The 27,483-nt window shown below is 40.4% G+C and overlaps 1 protein-coding gene across 8 annotated transcripts in view; it reads left to right on the forward strand.

Annotated features, from left to right (window-relative positions):
- Positions 1-27,483, forward strand: part of MAST2 (microtubule associated serine/threonine kinase 2) — a 252,949-nt gene that overhangs the window by 47,521 nt on the left and 177,945 nt on the right. The window contains exon 1 of one of the 8 annotated variants that reach the window (XM_064281902.1): positions 1,901-2,011. The exons of the other annotated variants lie outside the window; for them this stretch is intronic. The gene's annotated coding sequence lies outside the window, so the exon portion shown is untranslated. Of the gene's footprint in view, positions 1-1,900; positions 2,012-27,483 lie in introns of those variants that run through there. 8 annotated transcript variants of the gene reach the window in all.

Below are 27,483 nucleotides of genomic sequence, written 5' to 3' on the forward strand. Positions count from 1 at the left end.
TTATGGATTTTTCCAGGTTATTAAACTTTTCATTATATTTCTGAATATTCTTTCTAATTTCTTTAGTTGCTTTATCTATGGATTCCTTGGCTTGTTCTGCGTATTGCCTCATTTCCTTCCTGATGTCTTGAAGGAAACATATATTAAACTTTTGTATTCTGCATCTGTTATTTCCAAGAATGCACTTTTATCTAGAAGATCTTTGGATTCTTTTCTTTTGAGAGCCTGTTGAGGTGATCATGATCTGTTTCTTTATGTGACTTGATATTGAATGTTGTCTCCGAGCCATCTAGAAGTTATTGTATTAGTTTATGCTGACTTACTGTGTCGTAGCTGCTTGCTTTGTTTTGTTTTAGTATACCTCTATGGGTTGCTTGAGTGAGCTAGCTTGATTATTTTCACCTTTGGAGCTCTGGCGTCCTGTCCCCAGCTGGCTAGAGCTGTTTTCACATATATCAGTCTAGGAGTCCATTCAGTTTTCTTGTGTGAATTCAGCTCAGGTGTCCAGGTAGCTCTTGATCAAGTGTGTGGTACAGGTTCTGTCCTACAGTCTTAGAGTGGCAGGGGTGATTGGCGTATATACTGGTATCTGATTGCAACAGGGGGTCATGCTCTGAACAAGGCAGGGGGCTGAGAACCGGCCCCTGAGTGTCTCTGAGGAAAACGCATCTAGAGCATGCTGGTGGGTGGCTTCTGCAGAGGGACCATGGGCACCCAAAGTTTTTGGTTGTAAGGACTAGGAGGTACCAGTTATCTTTGGACCCCTGTCACGGGTGGCTGGGTTACCTGAGTGGAGCCACCAGTCCTTAGGTTCCTGATGTGGGTAGGTGAAGACTTTGTTTAATAGGCAAAGCAATGTCAAATGTCAAACACCCATCTCTCCACCGCACAGCTGAGATGGTTGGAGTTTGCCAACAAGTGCCTATTCCCCCGAAATAGACCCACACAGGTCCATGCAGAAGGGAAGAGTGCTCAAGGTGCATGGACCATTTATGCCTGGACAGGAGCCACTTCTTCCTGAGCTCCGCTGATTAATGGAGCTAACAAATTATCTTTTCCCCTCAGTTGCGAATTTTTTCCTTCCCCACACCTGGGAGGATGACTGTAGGTGATCGCAAGGGTCTACCTCAGGCCCAGGGATTCAGCTGCTGAAGTTGTCTTGGGCGGGGGGGCACTGAGAAATATGCACAAGTACTTAGCTTTTGCCGAGAGCGCGCAGTTCTCCTCAGGTTCCAGAGGTGCGAGTGGGCTGTGTGGCTGGCTGCTTCTCCCTGACAAAACTGCGGCTGAACACTATTACCGCTATTAGTGCCCGCCTCTGCCACTGCCGCTGCTCCAGGAATGGTGCCTGAGGGCTCCTTGGGATTCAGGTCCAGTAACTCCTCTCCACTTCTGAATGGCCTCTTCCTCCCTCTGCCCCTCAATTCGTTGTCTAAGCTTGCCTTTGATGCTCAGGGCTCCCAGCTTGTCACAAATACACTCCTTTCGCTTGTTTTTTGGGTGCTTACTATAAAGAGGGCTCAACAGAAGCATCTGTCTTTTCTGCCCATCTTCGTTCGGCCTCTCTTCCATCTTTTGATGCTTCCTGCATCATTTAATATTTTCCCCATAGAATCCTTCACTATTGCAACTCGAGGCTTGAATTTTTTCTTCAGTTCTTTCAGCTTGAGAAACATCAAGCGTGTTCTTCTCTTTTGGTTTTCCATTTCCAGCTCTTTGCACATGTCATTATAATACTTTACTTTGTCTTTTCCAGCTGCCCTTTAAAATCTTCTGTTCAATTCTTTTACTTCATCAATTCTTCATTTTGCTTTAGCTGCTTGAAGTTCGAGAGCAAATTTCAGAGTCTCCTCCGACATCCATCTTGGTCTTTTCTTTCTTTCCTGTCTTTTCAGTGACCTCTTGCTTTCTTCATGGATGATGTCCTTGATGTCATTCCACAACTCATCTGGTCTTCGGTCACCAGTGTTCGATGCGTCAAATCTGTTCCTCAGATGGTCCCTGAATTCAGGTGAGATATACTCAAGGTCATATTTTGGCTGTCGTGGACTTGCTCTGATTTTCTTCAGTTTCAGCTTGAACTTGCATATGAGCAATTGATGGTCTATTCCACAGTCAGCCCCTGGCCTTGCTCTGACTGATGATATTGAGCTTTTCCATCATCTCTTTCCAAAGATGTAGTCAATTTGATTTCTGTGTGTTCCATCTGGTGAGGTCCGTGTGTATAGTCGCCGTTTATGTTGGTGAAAGAAGGTATTTGCAATGAAGAAGTCGTTGGTCTTGCAAATTTCTAACAGTCGATCTCCGGCATTGTTTCTATCACCAAGGCCATGTTTTCCCACTACCGATCCTTCTTTGTTTCTATCTTTCTCATTAAAATCACCAGTAATTATCAATGCATCTTGATTGCATGTTTGATCAATTTCAGACTGCAGCAGCTGATAAAAATCTTCTATTCCTTCAGCTTTGGCCCTAGTGGTTGGTGCACATATTTGAATAATAGTCATGTTAACTGGTCTTCCTTGTAGGCGTATGGATGTTATCCTATCACTGACAGCGTTGTACTTCAGGATAGATCTTGAAATGTTCTTTTTGATGATGAATGCAACACGATTCTTCTTCAAATTGTCATTCCCAGCATAGTAGACTATATGATTGTCTGATTCAAAATGGCCAGTACCAGTCCATTTCTGCTCAGTAATGCCCAGGATATCAATGTTTATTTGTTCCATTTCATTTTTGACGATTTCCAATTTTCCTAGATTCATACTTCGTACATTCCAGGTTCCGATTATTAATGGATGTTTGCAGCTGTTTCTTCTCATTTTGAGTTGTGCCACATCAGCAAATCAAGGTCCAGAAAGCTTTACTCCATCCACGTCATTAAGGTCGACTCTACTTTGAGGAGGTATCTCTTCCCCAGTCATCTTTTGAGTGCCTTCCAACCTGGGGGGCTCATCTTCCAGCACTATATCAGACAACGTCCTGCTGCTGTTCATAAGGTTTTCACTGGCAAATACTTTTCAGAAGTAGACTGCCCTATCCTTCTTCCTAGTCTATCTTAGTCTGGAAGCTCAGCTGAAATCTGTCCTCCATTGGTGACCCTGCTGGTATCTGAACACTGGTGGCATAGCGTCCAGCATTACAGCAACACGCAAGCCCCCACAGTATGACAAACTGACAGACACCAGAAGGATGTATACCTGTGTTTTATTGACTATGCAAAGGCATTCGACTGTGTGGATCATGACAAATTATGGGTAACGTTGTGAAGAATGGGAATTCGGGAACACTGAATTGTGCTCATGAGGAACCTTTACATAGATCAAGAGGCAGTTCGGACAGAACAAGGAAATACTGAGTGGTTTAAAGTCAGAAGTGGTGAGCTTCAGGGTTGTATTCTTTCACCATACCTATTCAATCTGTATGTTGAGCAAATAATCTGAGAAGCTGGACTATATGAAGAAGAACGGGGCGTAAGGATTGGAGATAGACTCATTAACCACCTGCGTTATGCAGATGACACAACCTTGCTTGCTGAAAGTGAAGAAGACTTGAAGCACTTACTAATGAAGATCAAATACCACAGCCTTCATTATGGATTGCACCTCAACATAAAGAAAACAAAAATTCTCACAACTGGACCAATGAGTACCATTGTGATAATCGGAGAAAAGATTGAAGTTGTCAAGGATTTCATTTTACTTGGATCCACAATCAACAGCCATGGAAGCAGCAGTCAAGAAATCAAAAGACGCGTTGCATTGGGTAAATTTGCTGCAAAGGATCTTTTTAAAGTGTTGAAGAGTAAAGATGTCACCTTGAAGAGTAAGGTATGCCTGACCCAAGCCATGGTATTTTCAATTGCATCATATGCATATGAAAGCTGAACAATGAATAAGGAAGACTGAAGAAGAATTGATGCCTTTGAATTATGGTGTTGGCGAAGAATATTGAATATACTGTGGACTGCCAGAAGAATAAAAAAATCTGTCTCAGAAGAAGTACAACCAGAATGCCCTTTAGAAGCAAGGATGGCGAGACTGCATCTTTACATACTTTGGACATGTTGTCAGAAGGGATCAGTCTCTGGAGAAGGACATCATGCTTGGCAAAGTACAGGGTCAGCGGAAACGAGGAAGACCCTCAACGAGGTGGATTGACACGGTGGCTGCAACAATGGGGTTGAGAATAACAACGATTGAGAGGATGGCTGAGGACCGGGCAGTATTTCGTTCTGTTGTGCTTAGGGTTGCTATGAGTTGGAACCCACTCGATGGCAGCTAACAACAACAACATAAGAGTCCCTGGAAGGTGTAAGTGATTAATGTGGTTGACTGCTGACCGAAAAGTTGGAGGTACCCACCTGGAGACACCTTGCAAGAAAGGCTTGGAGATCTATTTCTGAAAAATCAGCCATTTAAAACCCTGTGGAGCACAGTTCTACTCTGATACAGATGGGGTCTCTGTGAGTTAGAATCAACTCGATCGCAACGGGTTTGGTTTTTTTACCAGTTTATAAAAGAGATGCTGAATATACAGGTGCGAAAAAATAGGCATGTTTCTTGTCTTCGTGGAACTTAAAGCCTCATGGGGGAGACAAATATTAACAAATTTGTGTATAATTAAAAGATCAGTATTGGTATAACTATATAGTGTAAATAGCAATAAGAAATTAAAGTATGTGAACACTACCAAAGAACCATAGTGTTTAAAATGCATTTTATTACAGATGAGATGAATCTGGGTGTTTTGTTAACCTGGCATTCCTGTACAGAATTGTGGTCCTTATCATCTGTAGAGTCACTTTTGATCTGCATTTCAGAATGCTGGGATTAGGATGTCTTTTTGTCTGATGGCAGGTTTTTTTTTTTTTTATTATTAACTTTTATTGAGCGCTTCAAGTGAACATTTACAAATCAAGTCAGACTGTCACATATAAGTTTATATACACCTTACTCCGTACTCCCACTTGCTCTCCCCCTAATGAGTCAGCCATTCCAGTCTCTCCTTTTGTGGCAATTTTGCCAGCTTCCAACTCTCTCTATCCTCCCATCCCCCCTCCAGACAGGAGATGCCAACACCGTCTCAAGCGTCCACCTGATATAATTAGCTCACTCTTCATCTGCATCTCTCTCCTACCCACTGTCCAGTCCCTTTCATGTCTGATGAGTTGTCTTCGGGGATGGTTCCTGTCCTGTGCCAACAGAAGGTTTGGGGACCATGACTGCCGGGATTCCTCTAGTCACAGTCAGATCATTAAGTATGGTCTTTTTATGAGAATTTGGGGTCTGCATCCCACTGATCTCCTGCTCCCTCAGGGGTTCTCTGTTGTGCTCCCTGTCAGGGCAGTCATCGATTGTGGCCGGGCACCAACTAGTTCTTCTGGTCTCAGGATGATGTAGGTCTCTTGGGCTCTTAGTTATCGTGTGACCTTGGTGTTCTTCATTCTCCTTTGATCCAGGTGGGTTGAGACCAATTGATGCATCTTAGATGGCCGCTTGTTAGCATTTAAGACCCCAGACGCCACATTTCAAAGTGGGATGCAGAATGTTTTCATAATAGAATTATTTTGCCAATTGACTTAGAAGTCCCCTTAAACCATGGTCCCCAAACCCCTGCCCTTGCTCCGCTGACCTTTGAAGCATTCATTTTATCCCGGAAACTTCTTTGCTTTTGGTCCAGTCCAGTCCAGTTGAGCTGACCTTCCCTGTATTGAGTATTGTCCTTCCCTTCACCTTAAAAAAAAAGCAGTTCTTATCTACTAATTAATCAGTAAAAAACCCTCTCCCACCCTCCCTCCCTCCCCTCCTCGTCACCACAAAAGCGTGTGTTCTTCTCAGTTTGAACTATTTCTCAAGATCTTATAATAGTGGTCTTATACAATATTTGTCCTTTTGCCTCTGACTAATTTCGCTCAGCATAATGCCTTCCAGGTTCCTCCATGTTATGAAATGTTTCACAGATTCGTCACTGTTCTTTATCGATGCATAGTATTCCATTGTGTGAATATACCACAATTTATTTAACCATTCCTCTGTTGATGGACACCTTGGTTGCTTCCAGCTTTTTGCTATTGTAAACAGAGCTGCAATAAACATGGGTGTGCATATATTTGTTTGTGTGAAGGCTCTTATTTCTCTAGGGTATATTGCGAGGAGTGGGATTTCTGGGTTGTATGGTAGTTCTATTTCTAACTGTTTAAGATAACGCCAGATAGATTTCCAAAGTGGTTGTACCACTTTACATTCCCACCAGCAGTGTATAAGAGTTGCAATCTCTCCGCAGCCTCTCCAACATTTATTATTTTGTGTTTTTTGGATTAATGCCAGCCTTGTTGGAGTGAGATGGGATCTCGTCGTAGTTTTAATTTGCATTTCTCTAATGGCTAATGATCGAGAGCATTTTCTCATGTATCTGTTAACTGCCTGAATATCTTCTTTAGTGAAGTGTGTGTTCATATCCTTTGCCCACTTCTTGATTGGGTCGGCAGGTTTTTTTTAATGAAACTTTTTATTGTGTATTCTATAGTCAGTTTAAGTTTCTGACTGTGAATGTAAAAATAAATTGCTATATTGTGCATATTAAAGAAATTGATGAGTATCTAATCTAGCCTTGTCACTATGAACTAACCTAGTTCTCGTTATCAGCTTATGATGACAGTTTGTTAGCTGCAGTGAGTTAAAGGGCCTTGGCCTTTTCTCCTCAGCAGCATAGTTGTTCACGTAAATGAGTAGCATGACCCATCGGCAATTTAGAATACCAGTTTCACAGAGAAAAGAATAATGCTGTATATGCATTGAACATAGAATACAAAATCCTCTTTGTGCTTAAGGCGCTGTATTTTTTAAAAATTCATTTAGATTCACGCTTGGTGCTGTTCTACTTGGTATTTGGCTGCTTGTGTAGTGACACCTCTGAGAGCCCAGAACTCAACAAAACTGTTTGTTTTTCTGGTTCTCGCAAGTTTTCCGCCTTTGACAGGGCACAGCCTCACCACTTTGCTATCACAGCATGTATTAGTGGAAAATGTGAGTTTTCCTTTTTTCTGACAGGTTTCTGCCTTGTACACGTTCCAGCTTTTGCAGGTTTTGTTCTATAAATAGAGATTAGTTAAGAATAGTTATATCTTCTCCTGAAAGTAATTTATTGAGAAATTAACTAGTATTATCGCATCAATTAATATTTCTTGTAGCGTGGCCAGTTTTGAAAGGGCCTTTTACTGTATGATTAAAAATAATAGCATTTGATAAGTGATGTTATTTGCTAGTGACTGTACAGAGCATTTGACATACATTCATTTATGATCCTTATACCAACCCTCCGAAATAGATGTGATTACTAAATCAGAGTATAAGAATTTATTTCTGGGCTCTCTCTTCTATTCCATTGGTCTGTATGTCTATCCTTATACCAGTACCACACTGTTTTGTTTACTGTAGCTTTGTAGTAAAGGTAAACTTAGTTTTGACCCCTGATTTTTCATGTAGTAATTATGTAAACCTAAGCGCGCAAGACCTTTCTTTCCGTCCTTTTTTCTATTTCTTGTTTTCCTTCCTTTCAATCGCATCACATTTCTTTCCCTCTCCTCCCTTCACTTTGTTTTTTTTTTCTTCCTGTTCCCCCTCATGTTACTTATTTATAAAATGGACATGGTATTTGTAAAGTACCTTCCACAGTATGAGGCACTTAGATGACCAGTAAATGATATTCATTTACGTGGTATTATTTTAAATGTATTTCACAGTTAAAAAATGGTTTCACATAGACTTTCTTATTTATTCTTCAAATATGCTGAAGCACATATTGAATTAAACTGTGTTTTGTAAGTGAGGAAACTGACATAGTATGAATGTATACCCAAAGTAATGTTGCTAATGAGTAGTGGAATTGGGATTCTTTTGTTTTTGATTCCTCTATTATATCGCAAGTATCTGTATAATACTTTATTATATCACAAGTGCCTGAACAGAGTGTACTTTTCCCTACTCCACCCATTATTTTAAGAAATTCTCAGGAAATTGCTTGGCATCAGCTGGGCCCGGCTATGTGATTGTGGTGATAATCGGCATTGGCTATTTGCTGCAATTTTCTAACTAGTTTACCTCTGTATAGGCACCTTCTTCTGTGTGTTCCCCCCCCCCCAGCCTCATACAGCTTTATTTATTTATTTAAAAAATTAATTGTACATTAGATGAGAGCTTACACAGGAAATTAGTTTCCCATTTGATAGTTTATACACAAAGTGTTTCATGACATTTGTTCCATTCCCCACAATGTGCCTGCCCTCTCCCCATTTCCATCCTAGGTTCCCCATTTCCTTTCATCCTGAATTGCTACCCGTTCCTGACTTTTCATCTTTGCTTTTGGGCAAATGTTGTCCTTATCATCTCACATAATAGGTTCTTCTAAGAAATACATTCATCTCGGGTGTTGTTATTTTATGGGCCTGTGATGGGTAGTCTTTGGCAATAGCTTCAGTTCTAGCTCAGAAGAATATCTTAGGGTCATAGTTTTGGAGGTTCCTCTAATGCCTGTCATACCAGTAGGTCTGGTCTTTCTGTGAATTTGGTTTTTTGTTCTGCAATTTTTCTCCCACTTTACCTGGGACCCTCTGTTGTGATCCCACTCAGACCTGTTGCTAGTAGTAGCCAGGTACCATCTAGTTCTTCTGGTCTCAGGGTTGTGTAGACCATGGTTCATGTGGTCCATTAATCCTTTGTACTAATTGCTACTTTGGGTCTTTGTTTTTCTTAATTCTCTTTTGCTTCAGATGGTAAGAGACTGATAGTTTTAGATGGCCACTTGCAAGCTTTTAAAACCCCAAACTCTGCTCATCAAAGTAGAATGCAGAACTTTGTCTTTATGAACTGTGTTGTGCCTACTGATGTAGATGTCCCCCAAGTCTATGGCCCTTTGCCTTGAAACCTAGGTGCATCATCCTGCGGGGTATTTGATTATGTCTAAGAAGTTGCCCTGATAATGGCCCTTGTGTGGTCTATTGTCTGTATTGATATATAAGCATCACCTACAGTTATGTGTGTAGAGATATCCACCACCAGACCTATATCTGTAGACAGGTGTGCTCTTATGCCCTCCCACACCTCTTGTCATGTCTATCTAGCTATGTATCCATTTCTTCTTCTGTCTTAATGAAGATGTTTCTATTCACTGGCGGTAGCATTCAGAAATTAGGAAATGAATCTAGGTAGGAGTCAGGCTATTATAGAAAATGTAAAAAAGTAGGTTTTTTCCAAAGTCAGATTTCATGGGGTAAAGATTCCAAATGACAGTCGCAGTAAGTACAAACAGGTTCTGAATATTTTGTAAAATTCAATTTATGCATACTTTTTTGTTCCTACTGTAGATTTGATTCTTCGAAAGCAGGAAGGAAGGTAATTTTACTTAGTAATGAAAAAGACTGTGCAGTTTATATCATTAGACCTCACTGTGCTGGAATAGAGTTTCTTAATATTTTTGCTAAGCAGATTTCAGAGCTTTTGTGCTCTGCTGGGCTTGGTGCTGAGGCTTAGGAGGCTCACAAAGCATTATTTCCCACTTTTCATCAGTCAGATGCCCCTAACACTGACTTTGTAGGCTCTCCAGACTATATGGTCTTACATACGGAAGAGTAGAAAAGTAATACTCTTACGAAGAAAGGGTGGTGGAGGTCCACCATTTGAAGGTTGCTAATATTGAGTATGGAGCCCTGGTGGTGCAGTGAGTGTTTAAGAGCTGTGGCTGCTAACCAACAGGTTGGTAGTTCAAATCCACCAGCCACTCCTTGGAAACCCTATGGGGCATTTCTACGCTGTCCTATAGGGACTGAATATAGAATGTAAGAAATCATTTGTAACTCTTTAGAGGCAAATCTGTTGCCATCAAGTGATTTCGACTCATAGTGACCCTACAGGACAGAGTAAAATTGCCTCACAGGACTTCCAAGAGTGTAATCTCTTTGGAAATATTGCCACATCTTTCTCTCGTAGTAGAGTGGCTGGTGGGTTCGAACTGCCGACCTTTCAGTTAGCAGCTGAACACTTAACCACTGTGCTCCTTTCTAAAAGCAAATAGCAGAATGAAACCTTTCCATGTCCAAAATGATAGATTTGTTCCTTCTATAGCGTTCCTCATCTTGGTAAGTGATACTGCAATCCACCCAGTGACTCAAGGTGCTCTCTTTGATTCTTCTATTTGCCCTACTCTGCTTTCTTTTTTTCAGTTCAAGAGCTTGTCTACTTGGCTGTCTTTACAGAATATACCGTGAACCCGTGTATACTCGCCCCACCCCCTACCCCAGGCTTTCTGCTAGAACCTTAGTACTTAAGTCCCCATTTCCCTAGCCTAAACTGTTCTAGCGGCCTCTTATTTCATCTCTCTGCATCTCTTTACATCCTTAGAAACCATGTCGTTTCTGTTGTTAGGTGCCATCGAGTCCGTTCCGGCTCATACCTACCCTTTGTACAACAGAAGAAAACACTGCCTGGTCCTGTGTCATCCTTGCAATCATTGTTATGCATAAGCCCATTGTTACAGCCACTCATGAGGGTCTTCCTCTTTTTCGCTGACTCTCTGTTTTATCAAGCATGATGTCTTTCTCCAAGGACTAGTCCCTCCTGACAACATGCCCAAATATGTGAGATGTAGTCTCGCCATCCTTGCTTCTAAGGAACATTCTGATCATACTTCTTGCGGGACAGATTTGTTCGTTCTTTTGGCAGTCCGTGGTATATTCAGTATTCTTCTGCAACACAATGGTTCAAAGGCATCAATTCTTCTTCAGTCTTCCTTATTCACTATCCAACTTTCACATACATATGAGGTGATTGAAAACACCATGGCGTGGGTCAGGTGCACCTTAGACTTACAAGGTGACATCTTTGCTTTTCAACACTTCAGAGAGGTCTTTTGCAGCAGATTTTCCCAATTCAACGCGTCTTTTGATTTCTTGACTGCTGCTTCCATGGATGTTGATTGTGGATCCAAGTAAAATGAAATCCTTGGCAACTTAAATCTTTTCTCCATTTATCATGATGTTGCTTATTGGTCCAGTTGTAAGGATTTTTGTCTTCTTTATGTTGAGGTGCAATCCATACTGAAGCTGTGGTCTTTGATCTCCATCAGTAAATGCTTCAAGCCCTCTTCACTTTAATCAAGCAAAGTTGTGTATCTGCATGACACAGTTTGCTAATGAGTCTTCCTCCAATTCTGATGCCCTGTTCTTCTTCATATAGTCCAGCTTCTCAGATTATTTGCTCAGCATACAGATTGCATAGGTATGGTGAAAGGATACAACCCTGACGCACACCTTTCCTGATGTTAAACCATGTAGTATCCCCTTTTCTTGTTCGAATGACTTCCTCTTGCCCTATGTACAGGTTCATCGTGAGCACAATTACGTGTTCTGGAATTCCCATTTCTTGCAATGTTATCCATAATTTGTTATGATCCACACAGTTGAATGGCTTTGCATAGTCAATAAAAAAAAAAAAAATTCTTTCTGGTATTCTCTACTTTTGGCCAGGATCCATCTGACATTAGCATTGATATCCCTGGTTCCACGTCATCTTTGAATCTGGCTTGAATTTCTGGCAGTTCTCTGTTGGTACACTAGTGCAGCCACTTTTCAATGATCTTCAGCAAAATTTTATTCAGGTGTGATATTAATGATGTTGTTGTTGTTGTTAGGTGCTGTTGAGCCGATTCCGACTCACAGCGACCCTACGCACAACAGAACGAAATACTGCCCAGTCCTGAGCCATCCTCACAATCGTTGTTATGCTTGAGCTTATTGCTGCAGCCACTGTGTCAATCCACCTCCTTGAGAGTCTTCCTCTTTTCTGATGACCCTGTACTCTGCCAAGCATGATGTCCTTCTCCAGGGACTGATCCCTCCTGACAACACGTCCAAAGTATGTTAGACACAGTTTCGCCATCCCTGCTTCTAAGGAGCATTTTGGTTGTACCTCTTCTAAGATAGATTTTTTTGCTCTTTTAGCAGTCCACGGTATATTCAATATTCTTTGCCAACACCACAATTCAAAGGCGTCAGTTCTTTGTCAGTCTTCGTTATTCATTGTCCAGCTTTCACATGCATATGATGCAGTTGAAAATACCATGGCTTGGGTCAGGCACACCTTAGTCTTCACGGTGACGTCTTTGCTCTTCAACAATTTGAAGAGGTCCTTTGCAGCAGATTTACCCAATGCAATTCGTGTTTTGATTTCTTGACTGCTGCTTCCATGGCTGTTGATTGTGGATCCAAGTAAAATGAAATCCTTGACAACTTCAATCTTTTCTCTGTTTATCATGATGTTGCTCATTGGTCCAGTTGTGAGGATTTTTGTTTTCTTTATGTGGAGGTGTAATGCATGCTGAAGGCTGTGGTCTTTGATCTTCATTACTAAGTGCTTTAAGTCCTCTTCACTTTCAGCAAGCAAGGTTGTATCATGTGCATAACGCAGGTTGTTAATGAGTCTTCCTCCAATCCTGATGCCCTGTTCTTCATATAGTCCAGCTTCTCGGATTATTTGCCCAGCATACAGATTGAATAGGTATGGTGAAAGAATATAACCCTGATATGCACACCTTTCCTGACTTTAAACCAATCAGTATCCCCTTGTTCTGTCCGAACAACTGCCTCTTGATCTATGTAAAGGTTCCTCATGAGCACAATTAAGTGTTCCGGAATTCCCATTCTTCACAATGTTGTCCATAATTCGTTATGTTCCACACAGTCAAATGCCTTTGCATAGTCAATAAAGTACAGGTAAACATCCTTCTGGTATTCCCTGCTTTCAGCTAGGATCCATCTGACATCAGCAGTGATATCCAGGGTTCCACATCCTCTTCTGAAACCAGCCTGAATTTCTGGCAGTTCCCTGTTGATATACTGCTACAGCCGTTTTTGAATGATCTTCAGCAAAATTTTACTTGCATGTGATATTAATGATATTGGTCTATAATTTTCATATCTGATTGGATCACCTTTCTTGGGAGTAGGCATAAATATGGATCTCTTCCAGTCAGTTGGCCAGGAAGCTGTCTTCCATATTTCTTGACATAGATGAGTGAGCACCTCCAGCGCTGCATCTGTTTGTTGGAATATTTCAGTTGATATTCCATCAATTCCTGGAGCCTTGTTTTTCACCAGGGGCTTCAGAGCAGCTTGGACTTCTTCCTTCAGTTCCATCAGTTCCTGATCACATGCCACCTCTTGAAATGGTTAAACATCGACGTATTCTTTTAGGTATAATGACTCTCCGTATTCCTTCCATCTTCTTTTGATGCTTTCTGAGTTGTTTAATAATTTCCCCATAGAATCCTTCACTATTGCAACTCGAGGCTTGAATTTTTTCTTCAGTTCTTTCAGCTTGAGAAATACTGAGCTTGTTATTCCCTTTTGGTTTTCCATCTCTAGCTCTTTGCACATGTCATTATTACTACTTTGTCTTCTTGAGCCACCCTTTGAAATCTTCTGTTCAGGTCTTTTACTTCATCAATTCTTCCTTTCGCTTTAGCTGCTCAACGTTTGTGAGCAAGTTTCAGAGTCTTCTCTGACATCCATCATGGTCCTTTCTTTCTTTCCTGTCTTTTCAATGACGTCTTGCTTTCTTCCTGTATTATATCCTTGATGTCATTTCACAACTCGTCTGGTCTTCGGTCACCAGTGTTCAGTGCATCAAATCTGTTCTTCACATGGTCTCTAAATTCAGGTGGGATGTACTCAAGGTCATATTTTGGCTGTCGTGGACTTGCTCTGAATTTTTTTAGTTTCAGCTTGAACTTGCGTATGAGCAGTTCATGGTCTGTTCCACAGTTGGCCCTTGGCCTTGTTCTGACTGATGATACTAGCTTTTCCATGGTCTCTTTCCACAGATGTCGATTTGATTCCTGTGTATTCCATCTGGCAATGTCCTTGTGTATAGTCGCCGTTTATGTTGGTGAAAAAAGGTATTTGGAATGAAGAAGTCATTGGTCTGGCAAAATTCTGTCATACAATCTCTGGCATCATTTCTTTTACCAAGGCCATATTTTCCAGCTCTGATCCTTCGTTTCCAACTTGCACATTCCAGTCACCAGTAATTATCAGTGCATCCTGATTGCGTGTTCAATCAATTTCAGACCGCAGAAGTTTGTAAAAATCTTCAATTTCTTCATCTTTGGCATTAGTAGTTGGTGTGGGTATTTGAAGAATAGTCGTATTTACTGGTCTTCCTTGTAGACGTATGGATATTATCCTATCACTGACAGTGTTATATTTCAGAATAGATCTTGAAATGTTCTTTTTGATGATGAATACAGCACCATTCTCCTTCAGGTTGTCAATTTTAGCATAGTAGACTGTATGATTGTCCCATTCAGAATGGCTAATAGCAGTCCATTTCAGCTCACTAATGCCTAGGATATTGATGTTTATGCGTCCCATTTCATTTTTGATGATTTCCAATTTCCCTAGATTCATATTTCTTACATTCCATATTCCAATTATTAATGGATGTTTGCAGCTGTTTCTTCTCATTTTGAGTTGGGCCAAATCAGTAAATGAAGGTCCTGAAAGCTTGACTCCATCCAGGTCTTTAAGGTGGACTTTACTTTGAAGAAGCAGCTCTTCCCCAGTTGTCTTTTGAGAGCCTTCCAATCTGAGGCGCTCATCTTTCAGTGCTGTATCAGATAATATTTTATTGCTATTCATAAGATTTTCACTGGCTAATTCTTTTCAGAAGTAGACCGCAAGGCCATTCTTCCTAGTCTGTCTTAATCTGGAAGTTCATCTGAAACCTGTCCACCATGGGTGACCCTACTGGTGTTGGAATGCGGATGGCATAGCTTCCAGCATCACAGCAACATGGAAGCCCCCAGAGTACAACAAATTGATAGATGCATGGGGGGGTTACAAACCATACAAACCACAAAGTAGTCGGTTTTGTTTTTATAAATGCTGTTGTCTTCCTTGAAAGTATCCAGTGGCTTCCCATTACACAAACAATAAAAGCCAAGCTCTTTATCATAGTTGCCTTGGTTATCAAGTGCTGCTATAACAGAAATACTACAAGTGGATGGCTTTAACAAACAGAAATTTATTCTCTCACAGCTTAGTAGGCTAGAAGTCCAAATTCAGGGCGTTAGCTCCAGCGGAAGGCTTTCTCTGTCAGCTCTGGAAGAGGGTCCTTGTCATCAATCTTCCCTGGACTGGGATAGGAGCTTTTCCGCACAGGAGCCCCAGGTCCAAAGGACGTGCTGTGTTCCCAGCACTGCTTTCTTGGTGATATGAGGTTGCCCTGTCTCTGCTCGCTTCTCTCTTTTATATCTCAAAAGAGATTAGCTCAAGACACAATCCAATCTTGTAAATTGTGTCCTGCCTCATTATTATAACTTCCCTGTATCCCACCTCAGTACCATCATAGAGGTAGGATTTACAACACACAGGAAAATCACATCAGATGACAGAATGGTGGACAGTCACATAATACAGGGAATCATGGCCTAGCCAAGTGGATGCACATATTGTTGGGGGACACAATTCAATCTGTAACAGTGACCTACCAGGCAGCATATTGTCTTATCCCTGCCTACTTCTCTGAACTCATCTTGTATAACAAGCCCCTTTCTTACTATATTCCTTCAGTGGTACTATATGAATAAGTTTAAATATGAGAATCTGCATGAAGCCAATTCCTCCTAAGAGGCAGAGGTCAAATATAGCCCAGATTTCCACATTCTCCAAGTTGCTGTACTGCTCCATCTCTGATAGTAGCTACTCTCCCTCCCCTCAACCCTCTTCCCTCCACCGTTTGGGTTTAGCAATTCGCTGCATAGTCTCATGGTACGCACAAACTGCATTTACAGTTAAGTGGTTTATTAAGAAACAGGGTACATCTCAGGATGTGGATCAACAGGTTGCAACTCAGGATCAGGACCAGGATGTATGTTGTCAAAGTCTCCCTTCTTCAGTGCAGGACAGCTCTCTCAGCTCCTATTTGCCATGCAGACCTCTTCTCAGCCCCCTGAGGACAGGCTGCTTTCCGCTCACTGGGGACAGGCACCTCTACACCTCCTGAGGATGTGCTCTCTTCTTGGCCCTACAGCCTGTTGCCACTGTCTCTGCCACTGGGCCACTTCCAGGCCTCTTGCTGTCTTCAACGTTACAGCTGTTAACCAATGTTACAGTTCTTTTAGGAGATTTTTGCTTCCCCTCTCTCTCTGCTTCTTCTTTCTTCCTTCTTCCTGGCTGTTTTTCTTCCTGCCTGGAACACCTCTGTGAGGCTGGCTCCATATATATACATAACTCCTTGTCAGTTTCAAGGCACGGCCCCTCCCAGTGGGGGCCACAAACTGACCAGTCCCCTCTCAGTATGGCCCTACTAGCCATGCATGGTTTTGTGACTCCTACAAAATAATTAAGCGAGACTCTGCAAATAAGGTGCTTGTGGTCCACCAAGGGGATTGGACAGTATTGTTAATAATACAAATAAAGTGGGTGGAATTGTTTGGGAATGGGACCATGCAAATAAGGTGTGTGGAACCCTAACGCGGGAAATGGTCAGTTTTGCCATCCCACTAGACTTAAAGGGAGACACAAAGAGAGAGAAGAACGAGCTGTAACACAGAAGACAGTAAGAGATGGCCATGCAGCAATAGTGGTGCAAGACAGCAGGAACCAGGAGACTGGCGCAAGATGGCTGCAGTGAGATTTGCCGGCCCACAGAGCTAAGAGTTGTAACACTTGCCTGAAAAGGCCTTTAGGAGGGCCTGGTGGTAGAAGGCCCCAAGCAGGGCCCAATGGCAGAGGGCAAGAAGAAGCTGTCCTGGTCAAGAACTCTATCCTGAGTTGTTCCTGTTCCTTCGGAGGCATTCCTGTTCTGAAATTGTATCCTGTTACTTCCCTAATAAACCACTTAACTGTAAGTACAGTTTGTGAGTTCTGTGAGACATTGCAGCAAGTTAGCAAACCCAAAGACTGAAGGAAGAGTACTGAGGAGAGGGGGAATAGTTGATGTTAGAGGTGTGAGTGGTACAGGAGTTTGGAAAAGTTGGAGATTTGGGACATCTTTAACCTCTGCCTCATAGGAACCAGCTTTGTGCCGATTCTTATAAAATAAATCATTCATTTAAAAGGGTAAGAGATGGAGATGTATAGAGACAGAGTGGTTATATACAACGGAAACCAAGTTTGTATTATTCAGACTAGGTTGTTATAAGTATACGATGTCAAACATAATCCACATGATAACCACTAAGAAAATAACTAAAAGTACATATATAGAAAAGGAAAGAAGAAGGAAACCAAAAGATAAAGAGGAAGACCCTCAACAAGTTGGACTGACATAGTGGCTGCAACAGTGGTCTCAAATATAGCAACAATTGTGAGAATGGTGCAGACCTGGGCAGTGTTATGTTCTTTTGTACATAGGGTCGCTATAAGTTGGAGCTGACTTGATGGACCTAAGACAACAACAACAAAATCAGGTAAATATAAAAAAAAGTGTGGGGCTGGGCAGTAATGGATGAATTGAGGAATGAAATACACATGAGACATACAGAAAATAAATAGTAAATGGCAGAAGTAGTCCTTTATCTGTAATCACATTATGTGTCAGTGGATTAGCTCTCCTATTAAAAGGCAGAGATTGACACATTGGATACAAAAACAGAATCTATCTATATGCTGCCTACAGGAGACTGACTTTAGATAGAAAGACGCAAAGAAGTTGGAAGTAAAATGATGGAAAATGATACCCCATAAAAAACAGTAACAAAAACAGAGCTGAAGTGGCTATATTATTGTCAGACAAAATAGTCTTTGAATCAAAAAAGATTATAAGAGACAAAAGGAGGACATTATATATTGATATAAGACCAATACAGCAAGAAGGTTTAACAGCTATAAACATATATGCATATATTAATGGAGCCCTAAAATGCATGAAGCAAAAAGTGGCAGAATTGAAGGGACAAATAGTCCTACAGCAATAGCTAGAGACTTCAAGATGGATAGAATTTTCAATAATGGATAGAATTTCTAGATGGGAGATCAATAAGGAAATAGAGGACTTAAACAACACTTCTTAAAAGCAGGTGGAACATTCTTCAGAATAAACCACATGCTAAGCCACAAAACAAGTCTTAATGAATTTTAAAAGATTAAAATAATATCATGTATCTTTTTTAATCACAGTTGAATGAAACTAGAAATCAGTAACAAAAGGAAAACCGAAAAATTCACAAATACGTGGAAATTAAACAGCACACTCTTAAACCATCAGTGGGTTATAGAATAAATCACAAGGGAAATTAGAAAATACTCTGAGATGAATGAAAACAAAAACACAATATACCAAAACTTACAGGATGCAGCTTAAGCATTATTTTTTTTAATGTATGTGTACTTACAGGATGTAATGTAAGTATATACATTAAAAAAAGATAACCTCAAATCATTATCATAACTGCGACCCTATAGGAACATCTGTGCACCTTAAGGAACTAGAAAGAGAAGAGCAAACTAAACTCAAAGGTAGCAGAAGTAAGCATATAATAAAGATTAGAGTGGAGATAAATGAAATGGAGAATAGAAAAACAGTAGAGAAAATCAATGAAACCAAAAGTTAGTTCTTTGAAAAGATCAACAAAATTGAAAGACCTTTAGCTAGATTGACTACGAGTAAAAGACAGTAGACTCAAATTATTAAAATCAGAAATGAAAGTGGGGATGTTACTACTGACCTTACAGAAATAAAAAAGGGTTATAAGAGAATTCTATGCATAGTTTATCTAGTAAATTGGTTGACCTAGATGAAATGGACAAATTCCTATGGACACACAATCTACCAAAACTGATTCAAGAAGAAATAGGAAGTCTGAACTGACCTTTAGCTAAGGAGATTGAATCAGTACTTACAAACTTCTCAGCAAAGAAAAAGGTCAGTAATAGATGGCTTCACCGATTAATTCTACTGGGCATTTAAAGAAGATTTAACGCCAGTCCTTCTCAAACTCTTCTAAAAAATGGGGGGGGAACACTTTCTAACTTGTTCTGTGACGCCAGTGTAATCTTGACACCAAAACTGGACAAAGGTACTACAAGGAAAGAAGACTACAGACCAATATCCCTTATGAATGTAGATGCAGAAGTTCTCAACAAAATATTAGCTAACCAAATTCAGCAGTGTATTTCAAGGATTGTACACCATAACCAAGTGGGATTTATTCTTGGGATGAAAGGATGTTCGATATATGAAAATCAATCAATGTAATACACCACATTAATAGAATAAAGGGGGAAAAAATCCCACATGATCATCTCAGTTGATGCAGAAAAAGCATTTGACAAAATTCAATGCATTATCATGATAAAGGACATACATGTAAATCCCATAGCTAATATCATACTCAGGAGCCCTGGTGGTGCAGTGATTAAGCACTCGGCTGCTAACCAAAAGGTCAGCGATTTGAATCAACCAGGTGCTCCGTGGAAGAGAGATGTGGCAGTCTGCTTCTGTCAAAATTACAGCCTTTGAAACCCTGTGGGGCAGTTCTGCTCTGCCTTACAGGATTGCTGTGAGTTGGAATTGACTTGACGGCAATGGATTTGTTTGTTTGTTGGTTTAATATCATACTTGGTGGTGAAACACTAAAACTTTTTCCCTTAAGATCAGGAACAAGGCAAGGTGTGCCTACTTTTGCCACTTTTAGTCATAATAGTACTAGAAATTCTTTCAGTGCAATTAGGCAAGAAAAAGCAATAAAAGTCATTCAAATTAGAAAGAAGTAAAATTATCACTGTTCAGATGGCATGGTTTTATATATAGAAAACTTGAAAGAATCCACAAAATTTGTTAGAACTTATTAAAAAATTCAGTAAGATTGCATGAAATTAGCTGTATTTTTACATTCTTGCCATAAAAAAATCTGAAAAGGAAATTTAAAAAAATCATTTACAGTAGCATCAATAAGAATAAAATACTTAGGAATAAGTTTAACCAAAGAGGGGAAAGAATTAGTACACTGAAAACTACAAAACATTGCTAAAAGAAAATTTAAAAAGACCTAATTAAATGGAAAAACATCCTGTGTTTGTGAATTGGTAGACTTAATATTGTTAATTAAAATGTTAGTCCTATTCCAAGCAATACAGATGGAACACAATTTCTATTAAAGTCCAACAGCCTTTTTTTTTGCAGAAATAGAAAAATGGATCCTTGAATTTATGTGGAAATACAAGGGATCTCAAATAACCAAAACAATCTTGAAAAAACAACAACAAAAACAAGTAGAATGACTTACACATTTTCAGATTTCAGATTGCACTACAGAGCTATAGTAATAAAAACAGTGTAGTACTTATATAAAGATTGACATATAGACCAATAAAGTAGATGTGAGAACCTAGAAGTAAACCCATGCATTTATGGCCAAGTGATTTTCGATAAAGGTGCCAAGTCCGTTAATGGGGAAAGGCAACTTCAATAAGTGGTGCTGAGACAACTGGATTTCCACATGCAAAAGAATGAAGCTGGACCTAGACTTCACACCATAGGCCAGAATTAATGGAAAATAGATCAGTGACCTAAATACACCCACTCTTCGTTATCAACAGGTCACTATGTGAAAATTGGCATTATGCGAAAATGGAGGATGACCACATCAGATCACAAAAATGGAGGACAACTACATCAACTGCCAAACCACTGAGAATCATGGCCCAGTTAAGGTGACACATAACCTTAACCATCAGCCAGTGTTACTGTCGCCTCGCACCTCAGCGTTCATTACTGCCAAATGTATGTCATTAATGCACAAAATAGCTGGAGGGTAGATTTTACTATTGTCATCAACGTGAAACGTCAGATAATGTGACAATTGATAAGTGAGGGGTAGGTGTATAGAGGTATACCATAAAACTCTTAGAAGAAAGCATAGAAGTAAAGCTTAGGATATTCTTTCAGGCAATACATTTTTAGATGTAACACCAAAAACATGAGCAACAAGAAAAAAAAAAATAGAAAAATTGGCAAATTTAAAAACTTTAGTGCGTCAGGGGATATTTTCAAGAAAGTAAAAAGACAGCCTACAGAACAGGAGAAAATATTTTGAAAACATACCTAATAAGGGTTTAATATCCAGAATGTATAAAGAGCTCTTAAAACTCACCAACAAAAGATCAATAATTCAGTTAAAAAATGGACAAAGTACTCGAATAGACATTTCTCCAGAGAAGATATACAAATGGCTGACAAGCACATGAAAAGGCATCATTAGTCATCAGAGAAATGCAGATCAAAACCACAATGATATACCACTTCATACTCAGTAGGATGGCACATATGGGAAAAATGGGAAACAACAAGTGTTGGAGAGGATGAGGAGAGGAGAAATCAGGACGTTTATATGTTGCTGGTGGGAATATAAAATGGGTACAACTCATGTGGAAAACAGTTTGGTGGTTCCTCAAAAAGTTAAATGTAGAAATACCATACGACCTTGCAGTTTCATTCCTAGGTATATTACCAAAAGAATTGAAAACAGACACCCAAAACAGATACATATACACCGTGATTGTTAAGGTTGTGTGTCAATTTGGCTGGGCCATGGTTCTCAGCAGCTATGATATAGTTTAGCAGTTGTACGATGATGTGATCACTTCCATGATGAGATTTAGTATAATGTGATCACCTCCATGATGGGATCTGCTATGAGTAGCCAGTCAGTTGAAAGGGATTTTCCTTGGGGGTGTGGCCTGCATCCAGTGTTAAGGGAACTTTCTGGCAGGGGTTGTGGGCTTTTGCTCGCTCTGGATCCTGCAGCTGGCTCCTGTTTGTCAGACCTCTGGTTCTTGGTACTTGAGCTGGCAGCTTACCTTCTGTCTTGCCTGCCAATCTTGGGATTCGTTGATCTTTGCAGCTTGTGAGCAAGAGCCCTGCTGTCTGACCTCTTGATCTTGGGTTTGCCAGCCCATGCAGCTATGTGATTCAAGGGAAGCCTCTATCCTGACCTACGGACTTGGGACGTTCTAGCCTCTACAACTATGTGAACGATTTCCTTGATATAAATCTCTATATATATTTATATGCTTTGCTGGTTTTGGCTCTCTAGAGAAGCCAACCTAAGACATACACCAATATTCATTGCAGCATTATTGACTGTAGCCCAAAGATGGAAATAACCAAAGCTCTGTCAACATAGGAATAAATAAACTGAATGTGCTATGTAAATACAATGAAATATTCTTTAACTGTAAAGAGGAATGAAATTCTGATATACACCACCACGTGGACAAACCTTGAGAATAATATTTTACATGGAATAAGCTGGGCACAAAAAGACAAATGTAGTTTGATCCTCCTTGTATGAAATATCTAGGATAGGTAACTACATCAAAGTAAAAGATTAGTGCTTACTAGTAGATGGGGTGGAGGAGAGAATGGGAAGTTAAAGATAATACACACTGAAGTTTGGTGAATTTTATCGTAAGTAAATACCTAAAGGCCCCTGGATGGTGGAAATGGTTTGTAATTGAGTGTTAACCAAAAAGTTGATGGTTTTAATCCATCCAGCAGCACCATGTTAGACAGTCCATAAAGATTACAGCCAGCTATGGAACTCGAAAGTTCTACTCTGTAACACATAGGGTTGCCATGAATCAGAATTGACTCAAGGGCAAAAGATTTTGTTGACTTTTAAATGATACCTTTAAAAAAAAAGACAAACTTAATTATGTAAAATTTGAAAAATAAAAAACTACTACGTGCTAAATTCCAAATGGAAATTGAAAGGGTAGTAATTCTTCAGTAGCTCATGGTGGGTTTGGACCCAGATATAAGACTTTGGGATTAAAGCTGTTGCGGTGCCATTGATTCCGATTCATAACGACACTATAGGACACTGTAGAACTGCCCCATAGGGTTTCCAAGGAGCACCTGGTGGATTTGAACTGCTAACCTTTTGATTAGCAGCCTGAACTCTTAACCACTTCACCACCAGGGCTCCACCTTAGGGGTTAGGGTTGAGCAGAAAAAAAAACTTTTGGGGGCATTTTCGTGTTTTAAAAATACAAACATCCACTGTTTTTAAAACAGCATTTGTTGTTCTTATTAGGTACGGTTAAGTCACTTCCTACTCATAGTGACCCTGTGTACGACAGAACAAAGACACTGCCTGGTCCTGTGCCATCCTCATGATCATTGTTATGCTTGAGCCCATTGTTGCAACTACTGTGTCAATCCATTTCATTGAGGGTCTTCCTCTTTTCTTCCTGACCCTATACTTTGTCAAGCATGATGTCTATCTCCAGGCACTTACTCCTCCTGATAACATGTCCAAAGTACGTGAAATGAAGTCTTGTCATCCTTGCTTCTAGGGAGTATTCTGGTTGTACTTCTTCCAAGACATATTTGTTCATTCTTTTGGAAGTCCATGGTATATTCAGTATTCTTCACCAATACCATAATTCAAAGGCTTCAGTTCTTTAGTCTTCCTTATTTATCGTCCAGCTTTCACAGATGTATGAGGTAACTGAAAACAGCATGGCTTGGGTTAGGTGCACTGTCATGGATTAAATTGTGTCCCCCAAAAAATATGTGTATCAATTTGGCTAGGCCATAATTCCCAGTATTGTGGGATTGTCTACCATTTTGTCATCTGATGTGATTTTCCTATGTATTGTAAATCCTTCCTCTATAATGCTAAGAGGTGGGATAGGCAGCCAAAACCAAACCAAACCCAGTGGCGTGGAGTCGATTCCAATTTAAAGCAACCCTATAGGACAGAGTAGAACTGCCCCATAGAGTTTCCAGGGAGCGCCTGGCAGATTCGAACTGCTGACCCTTTGGTTAGCAGCTGTAGCACTTAACCACTATGCCACCAGGGTTTCCAGGGATAGGCAGCAGTTTATATTAATAAGGCAGGACTCAATCTACAAGATTGGATTGTGTCTTGAGCCTATCTCTTTTGAGATACAAAAGAGAGAAGTGAGGAGAGAGATGGTGACCTCATATACGAAGAAAGCAGTGCTGGGAGTAGAGCACATCCTTTGGATCCAGGGTTCCTGTACAGAGAAGCTTCTAGTCCAGGGGAAAATGGATGACAAAGACCTTCCTCCAGAGCTGACAGAGAAAGCCTTTCCCGGAATCTAATGCCTTGAATTTGGACTTTTAGCCTACTAGACTGTGAGAAAATAAACTTCTGTTTGTTAAAGTCATCCACTTGTGGTATTTCTGTTACAGCATTACTAGATGACTATGACATGCACCTCTGTCCTCAAAGTGACAGCTTTGCTTTTTAACACTTTAGAGAGTTCTTTTGCAGCAGATTTGCCCAGTGCAATATGTCATTTGATTTCTTGACTGCTTGCATGGGTGTCGATTGTGGATCCAAGTAAAATGAAATCCTCGACAACTTCAGTATTTTCTCCAGCTATCATGATGTTGCTTATTGGTCTAGTTGTAAGGACTTTTGTTTCCCAAAAAAAAAAAAATTTTTTTTTTTTTTTTTTTTTTATGTTGAGGAGTAATCTGCACTGAATGCTATGGTCTTGGATCTTCATCAGTAAGTACTTCAGGTCTTCTTCACTTTCAGCATGCAAGGTTGTGTCATCTGCTTATGGCAGGTTGTAACGAGTTTTCCCGTAATCTTAATGCTGTGTTCTTCTTCATATAGTTCAGCTTCTCGGATTATTTGCTCAGCACGCAGACTGAATATGGTGAAAGAATATAACCATGACATACATCTTTCCTGATTTTAAACCACCAAAGGGAACAGTATCCCCTTGTTCTGTTCAAATGACTGCCTCTTGGCCTATATACAGGTTCCTCACAAGCACAATTAAGTGTTCTGGAATTCCCATTCTTCACAGTGTTATCCACAGTGTGTTAGGATTCACATAGTCGAATGTCTTTGCATAGTCAGTAGAACACAGTTAAACATCTTTCTGGTAAGTCTTTGCTCTCAGCCAAGATCCATCTGACATCAGGAATGATACTCCTTTTTCCACGTCCTCTTTCGAATCCAGCTTGAATTTCTGGCAGTTCCCTGTCAATGTACTGCCACAACCATTTTTGCATTATCCTCAGCAAAATTTTACTTGTGCCTGGTATTAATGATACTGTTCGATAGTTTTCACATTCTCTTGGCTCACCTTGTTTTTGGAACGGGCACAAATATGGATCTCTTCTAGTTGGTTGGCCAGGTAGATGTCTTCCAAATTTCTTGGCATAGTCGAGAGTGAGCTTCCAGCATTGCATCCATTTGTTGAAGTATCTAAATTGGTATTCCGTCAGTTCCTGGTGTCTTGTTTTTTGCCAATGCCTTCAGTGCAGGCTGGACTTCTTCCTTCAGTATCTTCAGATCTCGATCATAGGCTACCTCCTGAAATGGTTGAACATCGACCAATTCTTTTTGGCACAGTGACTAACTATGTATTTGTTCCATTTTCTTTTGATGCTTCCTGCATCATTCAATATTTTGCCCATAGAGTCCTTCTGTATTGCAACTTGAGGCTTGAATTTTTTCCTTCAGTTATTTCAGCTTAAGGAATGCTGAGTATGTTCTTCTCTTTTGGTTTTCTAACTTCAGGTCTTTGCACATGTCATTATAATACTTTACTTTGTCTTCTTGAGCCACCCTTTGAAGTCTTCTGTTCAGCTCTTTTACCTCATCTTTTCTTCCATTTGCTTTTTTGCTCTACATTTGAGAGCGAGTCTCAAAGTCTTCTCCAACATCCATCTTGGTCTTTTATTTCTTTCCTGACTTTTTAGTCACCTTTTGTTTTCTTCATGTATGATGTCCTTGATGTCATTCCACAACTTGTCTGGTCTTTGGTCATTAGTGTTCAGCTTGTCAGATCTATTCTTGAGATGGTCTCTAAATTCAGGTGGGGTATACTCAAGGTCTGCTTTAGCTCTCGTGGCCTTTTAAAAATTTTCTTCAGCTTCAGCTTGAACTTGCATAGGAGGAATTGATGATCTCTTCTGCGCTTGGCCCGTGGCCTTGTTCTGACTGCATCATCTCTTTCTGCAGATATAGTTGATTTGATTCTTGTGTATTTCATCCAGTCTGGTCCACATGTATAGTCGCAGTTTAAGTTGTTGAAAAAGGTATGTGCAATGAAGAAGTCATTGGTCTTGCAAAATGCTATCATGCCATCTCCAGCATCATTTCTATCATCAAGGCCATATTTTTCAACTACCAGCCCTTCTTTTGTTTCCAATTTTCATGTTCTAGTCATCAGTAATTATCAATGCATCTTGATTGCGTGTTTGATCAATTTTAGACTGCATAAGTTGGTAAAAATCTTCAATTTCCTCATCTTTGGCCTTAGTGGTTGCTGCTTAAATTTGAATAATAGTCGTATTAAATGGTCTTTTTTTTTTTTTTTCTTGTAGGTGTATAGATATTATCCTATCACTGACAGCAATGTACTTCAGGATAGATCTTGAAATGCTGTTTTTGATGATGAATGACATGCCATTCCTCTACAATTTGTCATTCTTGGCATAGTAGACCATATGATTGTCTGAATCAAAATGGCCAATACCAGTTCATTTCAGCTCACCAGAGCCTAGGATATTGATGTTTATGTGTTCCATTTCATTTTGACAACTTCCAGTTTTCCTAGTTTCATACTTTGCTCATTCCATTTTTCTATATTAATGTTTGCAGCTGTTTCTTCTCATTTTGAGTCATGCCACATCGGCAAATGGTGGTCCCTAAAGCTTGACTCCAGCCACGTCATTAAGGTCTGCGCTGCTTCGAGGAGGCAGCTCTTTCCCAGTCATATTTTGAGCACTTTCCAACCTGGGGCGCTCATCTTCTGGCACTAAATCAGACAGTGTTTCACTGCTATTCGTAATGTTTTTACTGACCAAGTTTTTTAAATTTTTATAATTTTTATTGTGCTTTAAGTGAAAGTTTACAAATCAAGTCAGTCCCACACAAAAACTCACATAAACCTTGCTACATACTCCCAATGACTCTCCCCCTAATGAGTCAGCCCACTCTCTCCCTCCACTCTCTCTTTTCGTGTCCATTTCGCCAGCTTCTAACCCCCTCCACCCTCTCATCTCCTTTCCAGGCAGGAGATGCCAACATAGTCTCAAGTGTCCACATGATCCAAGAAGCTCACTCCTCACCAGAATCCCTCCCCAACACATTGTCCAGTCCAATCCATGTCTGAAGAGTTGGCTTTGGGAATGGTTTTTATCCTGGAACAACAGAAGGTCTGGGGGCCATGACCACCGGGGTCCTTCTAGTCTCAGTCAGACCATTAAATCTGGTCTTTTTATGAGACTTTGGGCTCTGCATCCCACTGCTCTCCTGCTCCCTCAGGGGTTCTGTGTTGTGTTCCCTATCAGGGCAGTCATTAGCTGTAGCCGGGCACCATCTAGTTCTTCTGGTCTCAGGCTGATGTAGCCTCTGGTTTATGTGGCCCTTTCTGTCTCTTGGGCTTGTAATTGCCTTGTGTCCTTGGCGTTCTTCATTCTCCTC

Source organism: Loxodonta africana, chromosome 3, assembly GCF_030014295.1.
Source record: "Loxodonta africana isolate mLoxAfr1 chromosome 3, mLoxAfr1.hap2, whole genome shotgun sequence".
Classification (NCBI taxonomy): Eukaryota; Metazoa; Chordata; class Mammalia; order Proboscidea; family Elephantidae; genus Loxodonta; species Loxodonta africana.